The sequence below is a fragment of the Sus scrofa genome, chromosome 11 (genome assembly GCF_000003025.6).
Source record: "Sus scrofa isolate TJ Tabasco breed Duroc chromosome 11, Sscrofa11.1, whole genome shotgun sequence".
NCBI classification, from domain to species: domain Eukaryota; kingdom Metazoa; phylum Chordata; class Mammalia; order Artiodactyla; family Suidae; genus Sus; species Sus scrofa.
In genome coordinates, this window is record NC_010453.5 from 76,528,203 (window position 1) to 76,549,985 (window position 21,783).

At 49.0% G+C, this 21,783-nt stretch overlaps 1 long non-coding RNA gene across 1 annotated transcript; it reads right to left on the minus strand.

The window, feature by feature from the left end:
• On the minus strand, positions 6,851 to 14,032 carry LOC106505356. The gene is made up of 5 exons (XR_001299689.2): positions 13,078 to 14,032; positions 11,225 to 11,489; positions 10,127 to 10,410; positions 9,291 to 9,407; positions 6,851 to 7,327 (listed from the first exon to the last, which is right to left on the minus strand). It is a non-coding gene; the product is annotated as an uncharacterized LOC106505356 (long non-coding RNA).

Consider the following 21,783-nt stretch of genomic DNA (forward strand, 5'->3'; position numbering starts at 1 on the left):
GGTTTGGTTCCTCCTGACAAATTCATATTTGTCTGCTTGTTCTATCACAGACACTGAGAGACATGTGTTAAAAGGCACCCACTGTGATTATCTATTTCTTCTGCGATTTTTTGCTCTGCAGATTTTGGCGCATACAAAGTACTAGGCAAAGTTCCCGTCATGGCGCAGCGGAAACGAATCCGACTAGGAACCATGAGGTTTCGGGTTCGATCCCTAGCCTCACTCAGTGGATTAAGGATCCGGCATTGCCGTGGGCTGTGGTGTAGGTCACAGACGTGGCTTGGATCCCACATTGCTGTGGCTGTGGTGTAGACTGGCAGCTATAGCTCTGATTAGACCCCTAGCCTGGGAACCTCCATATTTCTTGGGTTCGGCCCTAAAAAGAAAAAAAAAAATACTAGGCACATATAAACCCTGGGGTTTGGAGGGAATGGAGGGCTAATGTATTGAACCTTTTATCACTGAAATGCAAGCTCTGTCTTTATTCATGCTTTCTGTTTTGAAATTTATTTTATGTCATATTAATACTGTTACATCACTTTTCCTTGGTTAGATTTCACAAAATGTTATTTTCCATCTATTAACATGAAGTCTTTTAGAACACCTGTTATTGTGTTAGGTTTGTTTTTTTTACTGAGTCTGAAATCATCATGATTTAACTGGGGCACTTAGTCCCTTTGTAGTTGACGGGATTGCTGATATGTTTCGATTTTTATTTATATTAAATTTCATGGTTTTTCCTTGTCCCAAATTTGGATGTTTCTTCTTTCTCTTTCTCTTTTTAAAAAATTGTAGCTTTTTATTCTTTTTTTTTTTCCTCTGTTTATCTGGAATTAGGCATTCTTGCTGTTCATCTACTGACCCCCTAAAAATTACCCCTGGCATCATTACTTTATGCAAATCTGGATGACTCAGGCCCCAAGACCATTAGAGCTTGTTACTCTCCATCATGCTGGGAATGCTATTTTTGACAATGCAACTTATTTCTACGTGTTTAGCTCCAGAAAGAAACATAGCTATTGTTTTATAGCCTCGATATTCATTTAGATTACCCTACACGCTTACCACTCTCTGCCTTTAACCTTTCCTTTATTTTGGAGATTCTATCCGGCATCCCTTTCTTTCCGTGTAAAGCCGCGCCTTCAGAATTTCCCTTCATTAGAGTGCCCTGATGTAAACAAATCTTTCAGTATTTGGTCTCTGAAAATAAATGTATTTTGTCTGTACTATTTTAAGATATCTTGCTGGATCACAATTAATCAGCTGGTACCCTTCCCCTCCCCCAGAACCCTGAAGATAGCCCCTTATCTTCCTCCTGATGTTACCACAGTGATACACCGCAAATAATTCTGTCATGCCCTTGGACACAGAACTTGAACTCGGGGTCCAGGGATGTGATTTTTGCCCTTTTCCCAAAGGCATTGTTCCCGTGAGGCCCCCGCATTAAGTGAGGCAACAAATGTCAAACCCCTTCTCTGTTGGGATGGGTCCTCTAACCCCAGATCCATGTATTTACATTAAGACCGAGGACCCCTCTGGTCCGGAACGGACCCTTTGTTGGCTCCGGCGGAGGGACTCGTTTTCTCACTTACTGCTGACGATTTTCAGGGCTGCCTTTCCTTTCAGAACGTTCATGGCTTCCTTTCTTTCTTGGGAGCCTGACCTATCTGTTTAATTCTCACTCTTCTTGTCTTTTTACTTAGCCTAGCTAGGTAATCGGAAAGGGATTGTTCCACGTTAATTTTGCCAAACACATGGCTGGAGCTGAGTCCCCATACCAGCAACGCTTGTCTAACTTGTATTGAAATGTTCCAGCCATATAGCCAAATAGGAAAAGCTTCCCAATTAATTTAATGACACTCATATAAGCCTAAAATATTTTTTTCCAGCTGTACTCAAAAGAAAAAAAAAAAAAAAGGAGGAATGATTAGCCAATTTTCCTGAAGTATAGAGACTGTTTAAATTTAATCCAGTAGCATATTCCATGAATAATACATCCTAATCAAGGAAGATTTATTCTAAGAATACAAGAATAGTTTAATATTGTGGAACATATTAATACTATTCAATATATTTCAAAGAATAATGGTTTGGAAATAACTCTAGAATAATATTAATTTAAAAATCAGAATATTAATAGTCTGTGGAAAATAATTCCACTTTTACACCAAAAGTATATGTATCTTTATATAGCCAAAAAAAGGGCCAGGATAAATCAACACTGAAATGCATAGAGTTCTTTCTAATGGTACGATTACAAGTGGCTCCTGTTTTCTCCGTGATGTGTTTTCTAATTTCCCGACAGTCAAGCAGGTATTACAGATCCGACGATACGGATGTGTTCCTGCTTCCATGTCTGCTGTCAACCCAGCGAATCTGACAGCTCACTCTGTTGGCCAGAGCCCCTCCTGATCACACGTCTCTTCTAAGAGGGTTCCCCTCACAATTTTCAAAAGAGAACCTTTAGACACAAGGACCGTCACCCCCAGACACCTCGATCTTTCTCAAAGCCGTCTTCTGGTCAAATTCCTTCACCGGGCTTCTTATGTCTACCCTTCACAATATCCAGCCCATCAGATGCTTTCATCTAAATGCCAGTTTCATCCTATTTCCCCTCGTGAGATGTCCTGCCTGATAAAACACTGAGTTCTTCTCTGGTTTTCCCTCCATCTCTATAGCCCTGAAATGTCACACCTGATTCGGTATTGAAGTCGATAATAACTTGTAATTTTTCCTGGTTCCTCTTTGCTTGTTAATTCAAAACCAGTGTGTGCTTACCCGAAGTCCAAACATTTTCATTATTTTCTTGGGGTTTATGTTTCTCATTTATTTTATATCTCAGTTCCCAGCACCTTCCATAATTCAATATACAGCATCAATAAAACAGGAGGTAAACCTGGCTCATTGGTTATTAGTAAGAACAGCTCTCTTAAAAAATACAAAAAAAAAAATAAAGTCTGTGCATTATTTGTGTCGTCACTGCAGAAAGAAACATCACAGACACAATTTAAAGGAGAAGTACACCACAAAACTGTGTGTGCCTTCAGTAAAGTTAAAGACACTATTTTTAAAAAAAATCAAAGTATAAACAAAACACTATCAACTTTTCATTGGGATTCTAAGGGAGCTTGGGGAAAAAGGTATCAAAAGAAACAGTAGATGCCTGGTGGGGGAAATTTGATCATTCAAGGCATGAACCTAAGCAAGAAACCAGAGAGGCAAGGCCTTATGTTGTGTATACAGCGGGGGACGAATAAATATTTCAGCAAGTGTCTAAGTCAAGGTCCCAGTTCCTCCTTCGGAAAAATACCGCAGCCCAAATGGACCACGGTCGGGATTTTCTTCTAAGTATCCGAAGATGTGTGTTAATGATTCTATTCATCCTCTGTGTTGCGGTCACTTCATCTGTGTTCTGAAGAGATGGACACGGGGTCCCTCTGGGAGCCTGAGGCTGAAGATATAAGGTGCTGGCACTCCTGCCTCCGGGTTCCCCTGACTCTTCCCTGTTCCCTCGCCCCCTTAACCACCCCGGCGTCGCCGAACCTCACATGGCTCCCTGAGCCCGGTCTCTAGCACTTAACCCCCATCTGACAGGATGAAACCTCACGTCTAAAATTCCTCATCATTTTTCCTCTTTCTTTTATTGCCTGTCCTCTGTTAAATCATAAGAAATATGACAGCCCAAACCAAAAGGGACAGCCCCAAAAGCAGAGAGCTAAAAAAAGCTGACCTGATATAGAGGTAAAACATACAGTTTTTTGAAGCAAAAAAAAAAAAAAAAAAAAAGGAATTCCTCGACATTGTGCCCCTTGCCCTGAATATTTTTTGTATGTGATGTTTTTTTTCACGTTCATTAAAAGTCAATGGGGCGCCTCCAGGCAGTGGACTCTTAGTGAACACTTAAGGCTGGGAAAGGTGTGGAGGCGTCTTAAATGCCAATGACTCAGTGACAGAAGCCGATCTGAACAGGCTACATGCTATGCGATTCCAGGTCGATGCAGTCTGGAAAAGGCAAAGCTACGGAGATGGTAAAAAGCTGAGCAGTTGCCCAGGGTTTTGGGGAGAGAGGAGTGAAGAAGAGGCAGAACCCAGAGTATTTGGGGGCAGCGGAACATCTCTGCATGATACGATAATGATGGATTCGTGTCACCAGGCATTTGTCCAAACCCGCAGGATGTACCTCACGAGCGAGCGTTCATGTGACCTACGACTTTGCGTGACTGTGTCCGTATAGGTTCATGACGTGCAACAAGTGTGCCGTCTCCTGTGCAGGCGGATAGGGTGGAGACGGGCATGGGTGGCGGTGGGCGGAGTCTCTGGGAAATCTCTGTACCTTCTGCTTAATTTATCTTATTTGTTAATATATATATATATATATATATATATTTTTTTTTTTTTGCTTTTGAGGGCTGCACCCATGGCATATTGGAGGTTCCCAGGCTAGGGGTCCAATCAGAGCTGCAGCTGCCAGCCTACACCACAGCCACAGCAGCACAGGATCTGAGCTGCCTCTGCAAACTACACCACAGCTCACGGCAATGCTGGATCCTTAACCCATGGAGCGAGGCCAGGGATCGAACCCACAACCTCACGGTCACTAGGCAGATTCATCTCTGCTGTGCCACAACTTTCATACAAGCCTAAAACTGCACTAAAAAATAGTCTTTACAACCAACTGATGGAAGAATCTTAGTATGATTTGGATGAAACAAGTACAGCTCTTCCCCCTTACAAATTCATTTCTAAAGCAGCAAATAGTTCTAGACACCTCCCTGAATTTCCAGAACATGGATCCTTAAGACAGTGGATGGCACACCTTCCAGCAGTGGGAGGGTGCCCCGTTTTACTGATGAATAAGGTTTAAAATTAGGAGGAAAAAAAAACAAACACAAAAAGCAGGAATCCCTCGTTGCCCCTAATAGAGCGAGGATTGCAAATGCAGCACTTTTTCAATCGGTTTGCCCTGCACCAGTCTGCGAATGCTGATCATCCCTCCGGAATGAGCTCAAACCGCACCTCCCCAGCTCGGTCCTTGGAATCACACCCTCAGATTTTTGCAACTCAGTTATTACTTGTTTAATATTTTCTTTCTATTTTTAGTTTTGTTTAAGGCTGACTTAAACCCAGTCTCCGTTTTCATTGCCATATTGTCACACCACCCATGTGCCATCAATAGAAGCTATACAAATAAAAACATAACCAGTTACCCCAGAAGCACCTAAAATCATCACTAAATATCAAAGACCTTTTATTCCCTTCTTTAAATTCCATCATGTAACAAGCACACAGCATTTTTAACACAATGGTGTTCCTAGGAGGTGCTCACATCTTAACATTAGACGCATATAAAGAGCGTTCTATTATATTTAACATAGGTTCACATATTCTGATAAAATTGAATGTTAGGTTTATTTCCCTCCCTCCTTCCCTCTCTGGCTCCCTTTCTGATAAACACCTAGTTATCCTTTGTTTAGCAAACTGAGTAACTGAGGCGGAAAGGTTAAACGACTGCCTTGTGATTCCCCGTGATTAACTTCACAAATATTGCAAAAAACAATAGCCTCGTTAGCCCAGGAGCCACTGGGTAACCTAGACCCTAAATGAGAAAAGTGCTCAAAAATCAATTTAATTATGAAAAGGAACAAATTCTCATTCCCAATGGAAGCCCCATCTCCTGAAAGTTAACCAAATGGACTCATAGTATTTAACGTGTTATGAGCTTCCTAAACCAGGTGGACATCGAATGCTCCTGGAGCAGCATGTGTGAATTACTGACTTCACATCGAACCTGCCTGTACTGAGAGCTGGAAACGTCTAGCCCTCATGTTGCCGTCTGATGTTGTCACTGAAGAGTTCTTCTTATAGTAAAAGGCGCGTGGAGTGGAGTTTGGAAGCATGTGTGTGGATTTTGCTGAGTAACAGAGGCCCTGGGACAATGATTTGATTCTGGGCATCGTAATTTATCCGTATTCAAAATGAAGATGCAATGTCTTCGCCAAGGACTTCACTGATTGGTTGTGAGACGAGGGCGTGTCCAACCGTGGAATACTAAGGAAGAGCTTTGGAAGTTTCCAGGGTTATTTGCCAGAGCGGGTAGATTTGAAATCGTCCTGAAATTGCTTGCAGGATAGGTAACATAGAAAGTTAATGATGGACTTGACCTCCTACTGAAAGTAAGTCCGCTGAGAGGCAGGACAGACGGCAAAGATACGGAAGACGTCGGCCGACGCTGCTCCCAGACAGGAGCAGACCTTGGAAAAGACCAGCGCCCTTCCAAGAACAACCATAAGAGCTGAAGAAAGCACCCACACCAAACACAAACACAGCAACAGTGTAAAGCCGTCCAAGAGCCACCGAGGCCGCCAGAACCGAGGGTCTGAGACTCCAGAGGGAAGCCAGGGTGCTGGGGCAGCGTTGCACCCCTGCTTCCTCCTGTGTCTTTGCTCCATCAGCTCTGCCAGGGCCGAAGCAAAGGGGAGAAAATCAGCGGCTCCAAACGTCTGTTCATATCTCCAAGGTCCTTGCAGCTCACAGGCAGGTGACCACCTGGATTCCTGCAAGTGTCCCAAGCGACGTGTCCCCCTAAAATTCACATCCATCCACAACCTCAGAATGTGACTGTATCTGGAAATAGGGTCTTTGCAGATGGAATCGGGTCTATTAAGATGAGGTCATGCTGGGAATTTGACTTTGTGGCTCAGTGGTAAGGAGCCCGTCCATGAGGACTCGAGTTTGATCCCTGACCTCACTCAGTGGGTTAAGGATCCGGCGTTGCCATGAGTGGTGGTGTAGGTCCTGGATGAGGCTGGAATCTGGCGTTACTGTGGCTGTGATGTAGGCTGTAGCTCTGATTCAACCCCTAGCCTGGGAACTTTCATATGCCGTGGGTATGGCCCTAAAAAGCGTGCACACACACACCCCCACACAAAGATGAAGTCATACTGGACCTAGATCCTCATAAGAAGAGGGCACAGAGGGACACACAGAGGGAAGCGAGAGCCAAGACGGGAGCAGACCTGCAGCCACATCTCCAAGCCAAGGGTTGCCGGGAGAGGCGCAGAGAGCACCGGGGAGACTCCCCCCACTCCTCGCGCCCTCAGCCGGGTGGAGACTATGATGTCCGGCTTCCAGCCTCCAGAACCGTGAGACAGTAGCATCGTGTGGTTCTGAGCTGCCCAATGGGTGGTATTTGTACAGCAGCCGTAGGAGTCCAGTAGACATGGTGGGGCCCCCCAGCGGGATGCTGCAAGTTGGCAGCTTTCATACCATTTTTCTCTGAGTCTACGCAGGAGAAGTTGGAGTCCGGAAGGAGCCCAAGGCCAGCCAGCTGGGAAGGAGAACGCAGCAAATTAGAATCTCAGGTTCTCCCCCTCCATCCATCTCCATTTCTGTCCTGCGACTCTGTCACCCTCACCCTTGCATTTCTCTCTTAGGTGGTGGACACATCTTTTCTTTAGCAGGTTGTTCTCCAGTGACTGGAACAATAATTGAACTTCTGATGCTCCCTTGATCAGAGGATGGGAATTAGGTCTCATATGCCGGCCATCTGCCTTTCGTGCTACTAAATTAGGTTTGATTGCTAGCGATTTCTTTTGCAGGAACGAAACTGGCCCTCTGCGGCACCTCTGACTTGTCACTAGAGCCGTACAATATTATTGACATAGAAAATGACCCTGTCTACGAGGGCTCCTTCACCCTCATCCTTTGTTTAGGTTTATAAATTGATTCTTTTGATCGTTTGAGTTGAACTAGTAAACTTTTTATGTGGAGTGAAAAATGGGGCGCTATAATCTCATTATGAGGCCCATGACGGGCAGACTGAATTGAATCGGGTACAGCCAGCAAGATCCAACGACGTATGATTATGGAGGAGCCTGTGCTTGAGTTCTGATTCATAATAATTTTAAAGTCTGCTATTTGCCGAGTTTGTAATGTTCCTGGCAGTTAAACGCAAAGCCGTAATTCACAAAAGGAAGATTTAGAGTTTCTAACCTTTTCGTTTTGGAAAGGATGGCTGCTGGCATCACCTAAACTCAAACACCACAGCTTCCCGTTGAGACTGGTCTGTGGCTTGTACTTCCCTTTAAGCCCCATCAAAGGCAATTCCTAGAGGGTGTCACGTGTATCAGCAACTGTCGTTCCTTTTCCTCCATCTTTCTCCAAAAGTGTCTGTTGATCATTTACCTCGTTTATTGTTTATTGGCCTCAATCCCCCCCCTTTATTGGGGGGGGTCTTTTTTAGGGCCACATCTGAAGCATAAGGAAGTTCCCAGGCTAGGGGTCAAATCCAAGCTGCAGCTGCCAACCACAGCCACCGCCACAGCAACGCCAGATCTGAGCCTTGCCTTCAACCTACACCCCAGTTCACAGCAGCACTGGATCCTTAGCCCACTGAGCAAGGCCAGGGGTTGAACACGTGTCCTCATGGATACTTGTCAGGCTCATTACTGCTGAGCCACGACGGGAACTCTAGCCTCAATCCTTTGAGTCTCAGAGTAAGTGAAGTGTGTTAGGTGAGTTTTTCTCAACAAAATCAAATCAAATGTTTCATGCTTTGATATATACCAACATTGTCTTGTGTGGAGAATGTCGGTGGATTGCACTCTCATCTATTTTTCTATGTGTTTGTGGGTATTTTTTGAGAGAGACTGTTTGTCTTTAACTTTGATGCTACTTCTTACATATCGTCTTTCATTCATACAGCTATTCTTTTGGGGTTTTTTAAACGCTTTTTATGGCCGTATCAGGTGAAGCATATGCAATTTCTCAGGCTAGGGGTTGAATCAGAGCTGCAGCTGCCGGCCTACACCACAGCCATAGCAACACCAGATCCAAGCCACATCTGTGACCTGCACCATGGCTCATGGCAACACCAGATCCGTAACCCACTCAGAGAGGCCAAGGATGGAACCTGCATACTCATAGATACTAGTTGGGTTTGTAACCCACTGAGCCACAGCGGGAACTCCCCACACAAGCTATTCCTGAATCAATCTGTTCAAAACAACAACAAAATATTTTACTCAACAAAGATTATTGAGCATATAATATATGCCATGCCCAGTTCTTGCTCCTAGAAGTTTGAGGGCGCAAAGATTTAAAATAGAACACTAGCCCTTGAGAAATTCCGTCTTGGGAGAAAATAAACCAAAAAAAAAAAAAAATTCGAATTCATTGTGCATCAGTTAGGAGTTGGTACCACTGAAAGTAATGTTGGCTTAATAAAAATAGAAATTCTCTATCCAGGGCTGATATGGTAGTTTTTGCCACCAAAAACCTTAGAGACTCACCCTACTTCCAGCTCACCACTCCGCAATGTCTAGGGTGTATCCCTTGTCCTCAGGTACCAAAAGAGTTGCTAAAGCTCCAGCAATCATAAGTGCATTCCAGGCAGCAGGATGGAGGGACTATAAAGAAATATCAAAGGACATGAACGAGTTATCTTTTAAGTCAGATTCCTAGAGGCTGTCACTCAATAATACATCTGCTTACATCTCAAGGGCCAGAACTTAATCATATAAACACTCTTGTGAAATCTAATCTTTCTCCCCACTTCCCCACCCCCGCAGAACCCATAGCATATAGAAGTTCCCAGGACAGGGATTGAACCCAAGCCACATCGCAACCTAAACCACAGCTGGGAATGCAGGATCTTTAACCCACTGCGCCAGGCTGGGGATGGAACTGGCACCGCCACAGAAACAAGCCAGACCGTTAACCCCCTGCGCCACTGCAGGAACTCCTAAAATGTAATCTTTCTAACCGGAGCCACTAGCCCAGATAAAAGCTGAAGTTTCTGTTTCTATTAAAGACAAAAAAAAAAAAAAAAAAAAAAAAAAAAAAAAAGGACCTGGAGGGACAACCGTTTGGTTGCAAATTGGTAACATTTGACGTTTCTGATCCAAAACCATCTACCATGAGGTTTAGGGTGCAGGTGAAAAGTGGTGGGAAGGTCGATAGGACCAGACTGGAAGTCTGGAGCGGTCATGGTGTCCCGGGTCGGGACTCGATCCTGTGACCCGCAGAGAGTGGACATCCTCCTGCCTCGTTGGATTTGCGTAGAAAAAAGCACAGCGATCCTCCACGCGCTTCTTCCCCTTCGTTGCTCTTTTTAAAAAATTCCTACCTTCAAACAGTTGTACTGGCTGATGTGGATTCAGACGATGGTTGCGGCTGCATTGAGCATCCTGCACTAGACTCGCTGCAGCCCAGCCGTTGCCTGGAGCTCTCTCTCCGATCAATACCAGCCCGATCCATTCCAGGAAGGACCAGAGGGCAGGACCGGCCAGGCCGCAGTCCAAGTGCATGCCGAGGGACAGAGCCTTGACGTCCTTGGCGGGGGCAAGGAAATCTGGCACCAAGCATGCAGTTCCTCGTGCTGAAGAGCGAAATGCCCCCTTTTCGGCAGAGCTGCATGAGAACACAAGCTTGGGACAATAAGGGCTCCCAGATAAATAGGGGGACGCTTGGGACCAATGAGGACTTCTGGTTTAAATGTTGCCGGTCTCACTGGCCAGGGATCAACGCAAGTCTGTCGCCCAAGATGCGGAAATCTCCACAGTGCTTTTAAAAAGAAGCCCATCCCCGACTTATCAATATTTAATAACACTGGGAAAGAGTGGGTTATTTCACTCTCCCTGAAGGAATTCTACACTCAGAGTGTTGTAAATTTCCGCGGCTCCCAAGTTCCTCTTTGCTGCGCAAACAAGACCTCAGTCTTCATTTATTCTGGGGGTTATACACCAGGCTCGGGTGGTACTGGTGGCACTTCGGCCTCATTGTTGCTCCTGCTGTTGCTGCTCCCCTGGGTGAGGGCCACGCCCACCCCGGACGTCACCGCATCCTAGCATCTCCCTTCCTAGAGGGACGTCTGCGCCTCGCTCAGGAAAGATCCGAAGCACCTGCTGTAGGGTCCCCTCACATTGGCCTTTGCCCTTTGCCCTTTGCCCAGAGTAAATGGGAAAGGACAGGAAGCTGACAGGGATGGACCTGTCCCCAAAAGACCCACGTGTTGAGACCCTAGTCTCCTTGTGACTATTTGGAGAAGATGAGGGAGGTCTGAGCGTGAGCCCCTGATCGGCGGGACCCGTGTCCCTACAAGAAGAGAGTGTCTGGGGTGGGGGCGGGGGCGGGGCTCCGAGAAAAGACCCACGGGGGCCAGCAGGAAGGCGGTCGTCTGCGGGCCAGTAGGTGAGCCCTCCCCGGAAACTGGCCGAGCTGTTACCTTGATCACAGACGTCCCACCGTTGACCCTGATGAAATGAAATGAGGCTCTGAGGTTGTAGCCGCCTGGCCCATGGTGTTTTGCTACGGCGCCTTGTACGGAAGCCAACGTGCCACACTCCTCTCGGGCCAGGATGTGCCCATTCTGTCCCTCTGTCTCCAGAGCCCCGTGAGGCCATTCATGTCTTTCTGGAGTCATTCAATCAGAGCCCATGACGGGTACAGCATCCTACTTGACCAGGAAGGACGAGCTTTTTTTTTTTTAACTGTAAAATAGACATAACATGGCATTTACCATTTAAACCACAGAACCATTTTCAGGGGTACAGCTCAGCATCATCAAATGCATGGACACTGTGCGGCCATCACCACCACCCGCCTCCAGAGCACTTTCTTTTTCCTAAAGGGAAGCTCCCTCCCCAGTAAACACTGCTGACACCCCCTCGTCCTCTGCTCTTCTTTGCTTTTACCTCTGACGAAGGTAAGTTCCTGGGCCAGGGGTCAAACTGGAGCTGCGGCTTTGATCTACACCACAGCTTGTGGTAGCGCCAGATCCTTAACCCACTGAGCAAGGCCAGGGATCAAACCCACATCCTCACAGAGACAGCAAAGGGTCCTTAACCCTCTGAGCCACAGTGGGAACTCCTCTATTCTGCCTTCTGTCTCTATGAATCTGACTCTGCTGGGACTCTCACATAAATGGGATTTATTTGTATTTTGGTGTATGGCTTATTTCACTTAGCGTAATGCCTTCGGAAGTCAACCATATTGTCACATGTATCTGAATTGCATTCTTTTTTAACGCTGAATAATATTTTGCTGTATGTGTAAATCATGTTTTGTTTACCCATTCAGCAAATCTCTGGTGTTTTTGAACCCCCTTCTGTTACTTAGAAGAGCTTTCGGAGTTCCCGTTGTGGTGCAGTGGAAACAAATCCGATTGGTAACCAGGTGGTTGCAGGTTCGATCCCTGACCTCGCTCAGTGGGTTAAGGATACAGCGTGCATGAGCTGTGGTGTAGGTCACAGACATAACTTGGATCCTGCCTTGCTGTGGCTGTGGTGTAGGCCGGTGGCTACAGCTCCGATTCCACCCCTAGCCTGGGAACCTCCATATGCCACAGGAGCGGCCCAAGAAAAGCTTCCTTTGCTAGGTTACTTTTCTTGTTTCTTTTTCTTATTTATTTATTTATTCATTGCTTTATAGAGCAATCCCAGATCCTTAACCCACTGAGGGAAGCCAGGGATGGAACCTGCATCCTCATGGATGCTGGTTGGGCTCCTTACCCCTGAGCCACGATGGGAACTCCTTTGGTAGGTTACCTTCCTTGTTCCTTGAGGATCTTGATCGACCATCCCTGAGATTCTCAACCTGAGGGGAGCCTTCACATCCCCCCCTGTCGGCTGGGGGCTGGGAACTTTGGTGACTTTTGGAGGCATTTTTTAGCCACCACTAGTGGCGCTGTGGCACCAGTGGGAAGAGAGCAGAGATACTGCTGAACAGGGCACAGGAGGCCCCACCACACCAGGTGGTCTAGCCCAGAGGGTCATAGTACCGAGGCTGGGAAATCTGCTAGGCATCCACGTATCACACAGGAGTACTGGGTGCCTCGGCCCACGGGTTTCATGCTTCAGATTCCATGGTCCATTCTGAACGCCCCACGCCAGCCAAGGAACACTGCACCCACCCTCGGAAGCAACCCAGCTTCCACTAGTGCTTGCTCCTCGCTTCCGACCCTGGTTGCTCTGCACCCCTGTGCCCCCCGGAGGAAACTCCTCCCGTTCTCTTGCCCCGGTGATGACCCTGAATTTCATCCTTTGTCCAGGCTGGACCCAAGCGGCAACCTGTACTAACCTGGGCTTCCTTCACCCCTGACCTTCAGCCTTGGCTGCAGGAGCAGATCCACCTCCAGGTCAAGGGCACGTCTTTGTCACCCCGGCTGTTGGGTTCCACTGCCACGTTCCCACAAAGCTACTGCACTCACTAAAAGCCTGCATTCTCTGCTTTTAATTGGCCCTTCGGCTGCACCATGATTTCCTGAATGGCTCTTGTCTTGCCTTTTTTCCTCAATGCGTCATCTATAAAAACCTCCCCGCGATTTTCTCAGCCCTCTGTGTCCCTCCCGGGTGCATGACTTCACCTCCAGCTTATTCACAGAACAGGGACACAAGAGCCACACCCGTCCCCCCGCGCCCCCCTTTCTAAACAGCTCTCTCCTCCTCCTGCATCCTTTGTAACTGCTTCGCCCACACGGAGCAAGCAGAAGCCCTCATTCTTGTCGCTGCCAGATTTCTCAACCCTCGCCGCCTATGCATACCCAACTCGAGCTGCAAACTTCTAGAATGATTTGTAATTATTGACTTCCTGGCTGGCTGAGTCTGGCTCCCATCTCCAGCACCAGAGAGACGCTGTCCTGGCGAGCACGTGCGTTCTTCCCTGCCCGTCGCGTGTTTATTTCCCACTCGCCCCCGCCTGGCAGGGGCGCTGGCCCCCGGCAGGGGTGTTTCTGTTTGCGTTTGCAGCTGTGTCTTTGACGGTCCGTGCCCCTGAGAAACCTTGCTTCGGTTGTGGCCTCTTAGGCTCTCACTTCTCTCTCCGAGTGACTTTATTTCCTCTTCCTCCCTCTGACTTCGTAAATGTAAATATCTCCCTCAACTAGTTCCTTTATCTCTTACCAGTTTGTTCCTTTTTTGCTTCACGAGGAAAATCACCCATAAGCAACATTTCTCATTCCAAGACACTGAAGAATAGCTCCATTTTACCTGAGCATTTTTTTTCTCCTTGTTTTTATGGCCATACCCACGGCATATGGAGGTTTCCAGGCTAGGGTCCCATCGGAGCTGCAGCTCCAGGCCTACAGCCAGGCCACAGCCATGCAACACCCGAGCCAAGCTGCATCTGTGACTTACACTGTAGCTTGTGTCAATGCGGGGTCCTTAACCCACTGAGCGAGACCAGGGACTGAACCTGCCTACCTGCATCCTCGCCAAGACCATGGTGGGTCCTTAACCCCCTGAGCATCCACGAGAACTCCCTTACCTGACTATTTAAATGAGCCCACGCATCCCTGGGTGGGATGTTCGATGCCCCTCTGTTCCCTTATTTCTGTTAGTGGCACACTTACCCTCCCCGTCTCCCACCCCAGAAGCTCTTCCATCATCTTGGACCCCATCTCTTGTTCCCTGGGGCCAAGAAGACACTAACCCTGTCCCATGTTCACGTCTATCTCACCTCTATCTCTGTTTTCTATTCTAGGATCACCTCCGAGCCCAGAGCTTTTCACCTCATGGGACATGGAAACCCTCCTTCACTGGTTTCCTTCCTGACATTTTTTACTTTTTCAACATATTTTGCACAGGAGCCCACACTGAATACTCTTAGGGCATATTGCTTGATAGCTCGTTGTCCTTGTTCACGTCTGGCTGGCTCGGAGAAGACGGATTGGGTGGGGAAGGGCTGAGCCAAGATTCCAGCAGATCCACTGGCTCTAAGCATCCAGCCACAGAAGCGTGGCGTTGGAGATGGGACTTTTCGAGCACTCAGAAATGTGCGTCTGGAGAGCTGAGCTGCGCCCAGAAGGTTGTCTGCAGACAGGGTGGAGCTGGTGGCGTGTGCAAGCCATTCCCGCAGAAGCAGGGCACTGCCCACGACCGTCAGCATGGCGTCTGTATCCTGGAAACCAGCAGGTGGGAGCAGGTGGGAGCTGCTGCAGCAGACACTGAACGCTGATTTATGGACAGATTGGGGCTTGTTGGCAGAAAGCCGAAACGCCAGCGCGGCCGAGCGCTGTGAGGGGCAGCCTGGAAACCCGCAGGATGGTATGTTTCAGGGAAGTGCTTGGCAGCCTCAAAGCAGGACCCAGAGCAGGACAGGACCCTGAGCTGATAAACTACTGAATTAGGACTTCCTCCACTCCCCCTACCTGACCCCGCCTGGGCCGGGGAGCCCAGTGTCCTTGTCCCACGGTTGTCATTATTCAGGAAGAAGCGGGAAACCAGAACCCACCAAAAATCTGAGCACCTATTCTTTTTCTCTAGGAAAAGAGCCAAATCCCTTCGCCTTTCAAAAGGAACCCCCAGAATGCAGACTCATTCATCTTTTTACCTGGGATCCCAACTTTTGCCCTCAGATTCCCTGTTTTAGTCAACGCCCTAAACCCCCAAGTAGATATTTAATTTCTCCATGATCCTTGGCCTCTCTGACCCATCCTGCCACCACCTGCCGCTAAAACTAAAGTCTCGGGAGTTCCCATGATGGCTCAGCAGTAAGGAACCTGATTAATATTCATGAGGACGTGAGTTCGATCCCTGGCCTCAATCAGTGGGTTAAGGATCCGGCGTTGCTGCAAAAGCTACGGCGCAGGTCACAGCCGTTGTCTAAATAACTTCTCTCTCAGTTCCTCGCATGTGTATTACATTCACCGGCTGTCTGTTGTTTCGGGCGTATCTTTAGCTCCTCTTGGGGTTTTGTCAGCCTTCTCCAGGCAGAAGGCAAGGTCCTTGAGACCAGAGCAAACACATCCCGCCTCCGCCTTGGGGTCTCCCACAGTTCGTTCAGCGGGGTGGCTGACCCACCGGTCGTCGTTCAAGAGGTGGTTGTCACCGGCTCCTTTAGCACACGAGGGCCCGGGAAGGAAGGATTTCCCCCGCCTTCGTGTGTTCCCCGTACATTTTGTGAGTTCCTCTCATTTACATTCCTCTTCCGATAAAAGCCTTTGCCATAGTAACAGAATTTCCTGGCGATGCTCAATCCTTGGTAAGAAGCAGAGATGCAGATTTCTTGGCGGAAGCGAAAATGCATACACTGACGATTAAAAAGCCAATGTGTTGGGGGAAATAGACCAAATGATGATTTTTCTTTTGTTTTTCCTCCGAGTCTTTATTTAAAGGTCTTTTCCGCAAGATAAATATTGTCACTCATTGACTGTGTATTTCAAATCACTGGAGGTGTTAGGGTTTGGCTTTTTTTTTTTTTTTTTTTTTTTTTTTTTTTTTTTTTTTTAGCACAAATCCAAGAGCTTTGAACAACTGAACCTTCCAGGTCTAGCGAGACTACCCTATAGCTTAAGATAAAATCTTTTTTTTTTTTTTCTTTTTCTTCCTTTAAGATGAGAAGGCGGGATGGAATGGAACTCGTGGGAGAGAGAAGTGAAGACAGAAGGCCACATTTCTTTTCCTGCAGTAAACCACTGCATGAGAGGCACGGTACGCTGCCTGCCTCTGCTCCCCAAACTCTCGGGGGGCGCTTGGTAACTGCCTAGCTGTGTATCTGTCTAGGTCAGCCGGGTGCCAATCACAGAGCTCCTTGGAAGAGAGCTGAGGGATGCTCTGATCTCCGCTGGCCTGCATCCCTCAGCTCTCCCCTTCGGTGCAGAATGCTGCCCTCCCCCCACGTGGGCGCCTGTGGGTTCCCTGCCTGACCTGCCTCCAGCCCGAGCAGCAGCGCAGCTTAGAGGACACAGTCAACATTAGGAGGCTCGCTTCCACCCCCCCTCCCCGGTTGGGCAAGCTAAGTCTCTGGTCGTCCCTCAGCAAAGTGGCATCCAGGGTCTAAACTTCCGGGCGGGGGGGGGGGGACCTCATTATAAGAGGCAGCCTGTGTTCTTTCTGGCTTTTCAAAATAAGCTGAGCTCCTCGCTGGTGGAGAAAAACAAGAACATATTGACAGATTGATTTCTTTTCATAGACCGATTTCCATCCTAACAAAAAGTCTGCGCTGTTGAGAAGAAGCACAGCGTGTACCAACGGGCTGTAACTCCCAGGGCTCCTGTCGCATTCGAAAGGGCCTCGCTGTCTGACTGAGGCTGAGGACACAGGGCTGATGTGCCATGGTCCTCTCCCAGCTCCTTGTTTTTCACGCTGCAACCTCCTCCTGCTTCTCGCCTCATTATATTGTGAAACGGACCTGGGCTTTCTTTCCCCGCCAATCGTTTTATTTTTGTGAGCTTCCCAGCATTTGCCAGTTCAGATGTTGCACCCGGGGGACGTCACTTGTCCAAAGGAACTGCTCTGGCAGGAACGAGGGCCGTCGCGGGTCATGCAAAATGGGAACGTCTTGGTGGGTGTAAACCACGATCCCGGGGTACCTCCGCGAAAGGGGCCCTCGTCACTCACAACAGGGTCGGGGTGAGGAGTTCAGATGGTGCGACGGGGCCTCACACATCCCCAAACTATATTTTTCTTTGTTTTGGGATCCAGTGGATCGGATTCTGTAATTGTTCCCAGGCTGAACGCTCCCGAATGCTGTTTACGCCACGTGTTAGCTCCTCCAGCCCAAGTCTGTAAATGAGTCTGGATCAGCCCTTCCACGTCGGGAAGTGAGAAGACCCCCTAATTTCTGACCTCTCCAGACTGTTTGTTCTACACGGGAAACGGTGGCCTCAGGAGGACAATTGTCCTGTCCAAATCTCTGCGTTGTGTCACATCCAAACGCCTGGCAACTTGTAAAATGCGTCAGCACTAAAATGCTCCCTTTCGGTAAAAAAAGGAAGACAGCCCAAAGACATTAAAAATAATCGTCAAATGTAACTTGGTTTGCTCCGCTTAACTTTATGTGATCAGTAAATTTCTCGAGAAAAGCAATGAATTAAGAACTCTAATTTTTCCTCCTCTACATAGAGGAATATTGATTGTGGCAAGAGTTGCTGCATGTTTGCAGCACCAGGAAGGTTCCAGAAGGGTCCTCCTGTGAGAAGATCCTCCACTGGCTTGACCGGAAGCGTGGCGGGTGTTGGATGCCCGGTGACACCGTGGTTCACAAGCACAAAATGACAGCCCACTGTGATGCTCTGTCAGGCGGTAGCCGAGATTGAGATTTTTGCACCAGAAAGCAGTGTTGTTTATTTGCCTCCTCTGAGGCCCAGAGAAGGGAGTTTGCCCAGATGAGGGCGGGGCAGGGGCTGGGCTGATGTCTCCGAGAAGCAGGCTTTGGGGTACAGCAGGGGAGACCCTTCAAATATCCCCCAAACAAGACAGGTACCTTTTCCCAAAGTTCCTACAGACAGAGAACTATAGGAAACTAAGAAATTCAATTCAATTAAAAAGGCATAGTGAGGACAAGAAGCAGCCATGAAGCCCAGTTTGGAAAGCCACCCACCCAGGAATTCGGATGCTGGAGGATACGGGCTTGACCCCTTCAGGCCAGAGCAACAGCAGGGGTCCAGGGGTGCCCAGAAGTGACAGAGAGCACAAGCAGGCGGGCAGGGCCTGGAGGACAAGGGCCTGGGCCCCCCGGAGATGGAAGGAAGCCAGCCGCACTCGGACAGCCGGGACCCCAGGTCCAGATCAGTGCTGAGTGAGTTCTCATGTCCCTTGGGGGCACTTCTGAGCGGGAGGCCCCACCTCTTCCCAAAGCCAGAGCTCCGTGTTCAGCCCTCTGTCACCAAGAGTGAGAAAAAGACGCTCCCTGCCCGGAAAACCAAACGCAGTAAACCCGGAGGGACTGGCTCATGGTTCCCGACCACCGCGACAAAGCCACTGTCACAGTCAAGCGAGTCACACCGATCCTTTGGTCCCCCAGTGCTCAACCCCCCTCTGAGTGCACTCGCAGGCCCCTGGGCCTGGGCCAGACCCTTTCCCCAGCTCACGGCTCCTTCTCGATGCTCGATGCTCGGGTTCAGCGTCCAGGGCACCTCTTCGCAGGCGCTTTCTCCGTCATTATTTAAGCCGGCCCTTCTATTTTTCACAAAAGTGACATTTATTCGACTTGTTATTTTCTCTCCTTTTCGCAGCTGGAAGGCACGCTCCTCGGAGGCGGATGCCTGTCTCCCTCGTCGCCGAGCTGGGGTGAGCGCCCCCAGGACGGTCACATAAGCCCCTGAGCGACCTGGCCCCTTGGTTCACCTGTTCCTGGAAGAAGAGGGAATGCTGGGACCTGGCCCGCTGGCTTCATTCCGGCTGCAGGCCTTCCTGGGTCTCCCTCCCTGCACGGGCGTCCCCCTAAAGTCCACTATCTACCCCTTAGGGAGCTTTTTAGACGTGTCTTTCCTAACCCCTTCCCACGACCTGCTCTTGTCACAGCCACACTGTACATTGTGTGCTGTGGTCATCTGAAGGCCCAGGAGCTGCTGCAAGAGCCGAGAGCTTTCTGTCCACCAAGGGTCGGTGTGAGCCTCCAGGGAACGATGTGGCCCTGCTGGGAACTCACGCTCTATCACACCCACTACCTCCCCACCCCGCTTTTAAGGAGCATGGGGAGCTTTTGAAATCCTTGTTTCTATCTCCGACGAGCAATTCTTCATATGCGATCGTCCGGATCTTCAAACTCCCTGAGATGCGCATGCATTTCCCTTGAAGGAAAGGTCAGCCTCTTCCCATGGTGGCCTGGAGGCCCTGGACCGTGATGCCGACTGCCCACACCCTCCCTGGACATTGGTGGGGTGAGGGAGGGAGGAGGGAGTAGGGAAATGTGACATCGAGTGGGTACCAAGCGACAAGCATTTTAGATCGCAAGCAGGAAAGAAAATTCACTAATAAATACGCGGATCGGAGAATATTTACCAATCTTAGGTATCCCGAGCACAGTGTTCCAAAATGATGACACATGAGAAATAAATAAATGAAGTCTCCACACCCTCAATCTGAGGACCCGCCAGGCCTTGTGCACAGGAAGCAGCCCCACTTGGCTTGTCTGTCTCTGGAGAGGCCGGCCCCGCCAGGCATAGCGCATTTTCCTATTGAGACACTGTCTACCTTTGGTCGATGCTTCCAAAGGCCGCGTTGGGCACTGGCGTTTGAGAGCCGGCCGGATGCCAGTCCGCCAGATGGCTGCAATGATAAGCATATGTCCAGGAGCAGGTACGTGTGCTGCCTTTGAGCCTTAATCAAAACCGCCCGGCGCTTACAGGTTGCAGATGTGGCCCTGACAGCTCGTCATCTCGTGGGGGTGAGAGGACGTGCCATCTCTCCCAGTGCCCAGCGCCGCCTTAGCTGCAAAGTCAACAGCCAGACAGAGTTAAACAGGCAGGTGCTGGAGGGAGAGGCTGGGGGCGGTGGCTCCTTGGACCACTCCGCCTGGCAGAAGCCTGCCCCCCGTACCTGGGGTCTCCAGCCCTGCTCCCCATGGCTCAGACCTGAGGCTGTGCTGGCCGGACCCTCCCTGAGACCTGCTGAAACATTCTCCCAGTCACATGACCTTGACATTCATCTATTATCAGGTTGCTCCGTGGGACTTGGCCTCTAAAAGCAGGGGCGGGGCTTTCTCCGCTTCCCATCCTCCCCCCACACCCCCAAAGATGCAAACTGACTATCAAGGCAGAGTCGCTTCTCCCCTGGCCCTCCCCTTCGGATGTATTTATGCCCTAGCGAATTCTTTTTGGCAAAGATGAGCGGATCTCAAGGCACAAAACTCGTAAGCTTGGACTTGACGTCCTCAATTGACTGGTGCAAACGCAGCCTGCAAAGCCGCCCCCACCTGATATCTGGTCAAGAAAAAATCCAGAGCCCTGGGGTGACATTTCACAGGCAGGAGCGGCGGTCACCGCCTCGGCCACCAGCCGCATGGCCATCACAATGTCTGACTTGTCTACTTCCGGGGCCGCCGGATGGAACGTGCTGAAGAGACGGATGGATGCACGCGCGGCTCAGATCCACCGTCATTACCCCAGTGGGTGTCTACCTGTGAGACAGGAAGTGGAAGTGGCCACGTTGGCTAAGAGCCGGGCTTCTCTTGGCAGATCAGTGGGGAAGGCAAATGCGGGAAACCCCACTGGTATGAAATGACGGCAACCCTAAGAGTGTAACCCATTCGTTTTCACTCCGTGTGTCCAAGAGCAGGGAGTGCGGGTTGAATCAGACAGGGGTGAGTGGGCTACTGCAGGTCTCCCGTAGAGCAGGGCGGGCCTCGGGTGAGCCATCGCTGTCTTCAGACTGGAGGCCTGGCCCAGATTCTGAGATAACAGGGCCAGTCCCATCGAGTATCCTACTCCATGAAGGTCAAAGTCAAGGGAGAGTGTTTCAAACAGAATTAATTATTCACATGTATCTATTTAGCCAAATTGCACTCTTATTTATTTGTTTATTTTTAGGGCCCCACCCGCGGCATATGGAAGTTCCTGAGCTCAGGGTCAAATTGGAGCTACAGCTGCCGGCCTACACCACAGCCACAGTAGCACAGGGATCTGAGCCACATCTGCGACCTACACCACAGCTCACAGCAACGCCAGATCCCTGACCCACTGAGCAACAGTTGATTGCCCGGGAGCCACACGTGGCTCTCTCTTGGCTTATATCATTGAAACAAAACCGCTATGGTAAACAGAGTAACCATGCATGAAATATGACTTAGAAAAAATTTATAGTAATAAGATATCTGCCGTTCAAAGGGTAAATTCTAAAGTAAGATTTTTAAAGCATGGTTTTGCATTCTGAGGTGCAGAATGAGAATCTCTTAAAAAAGCAAAATATTGTGTAACTGTGTATTTTTCTAGGGGCCCAATCCATAACCGCCAGGAGATTCCCAAAGAGTTAAAAAAATAAAGGGGGGGGGAATTCCCATCATGGCTCAGCAGAAACATATCTCACTAGGAGCCATGAGGACCCAGGTTCGTTCCCTGGCCTCGCT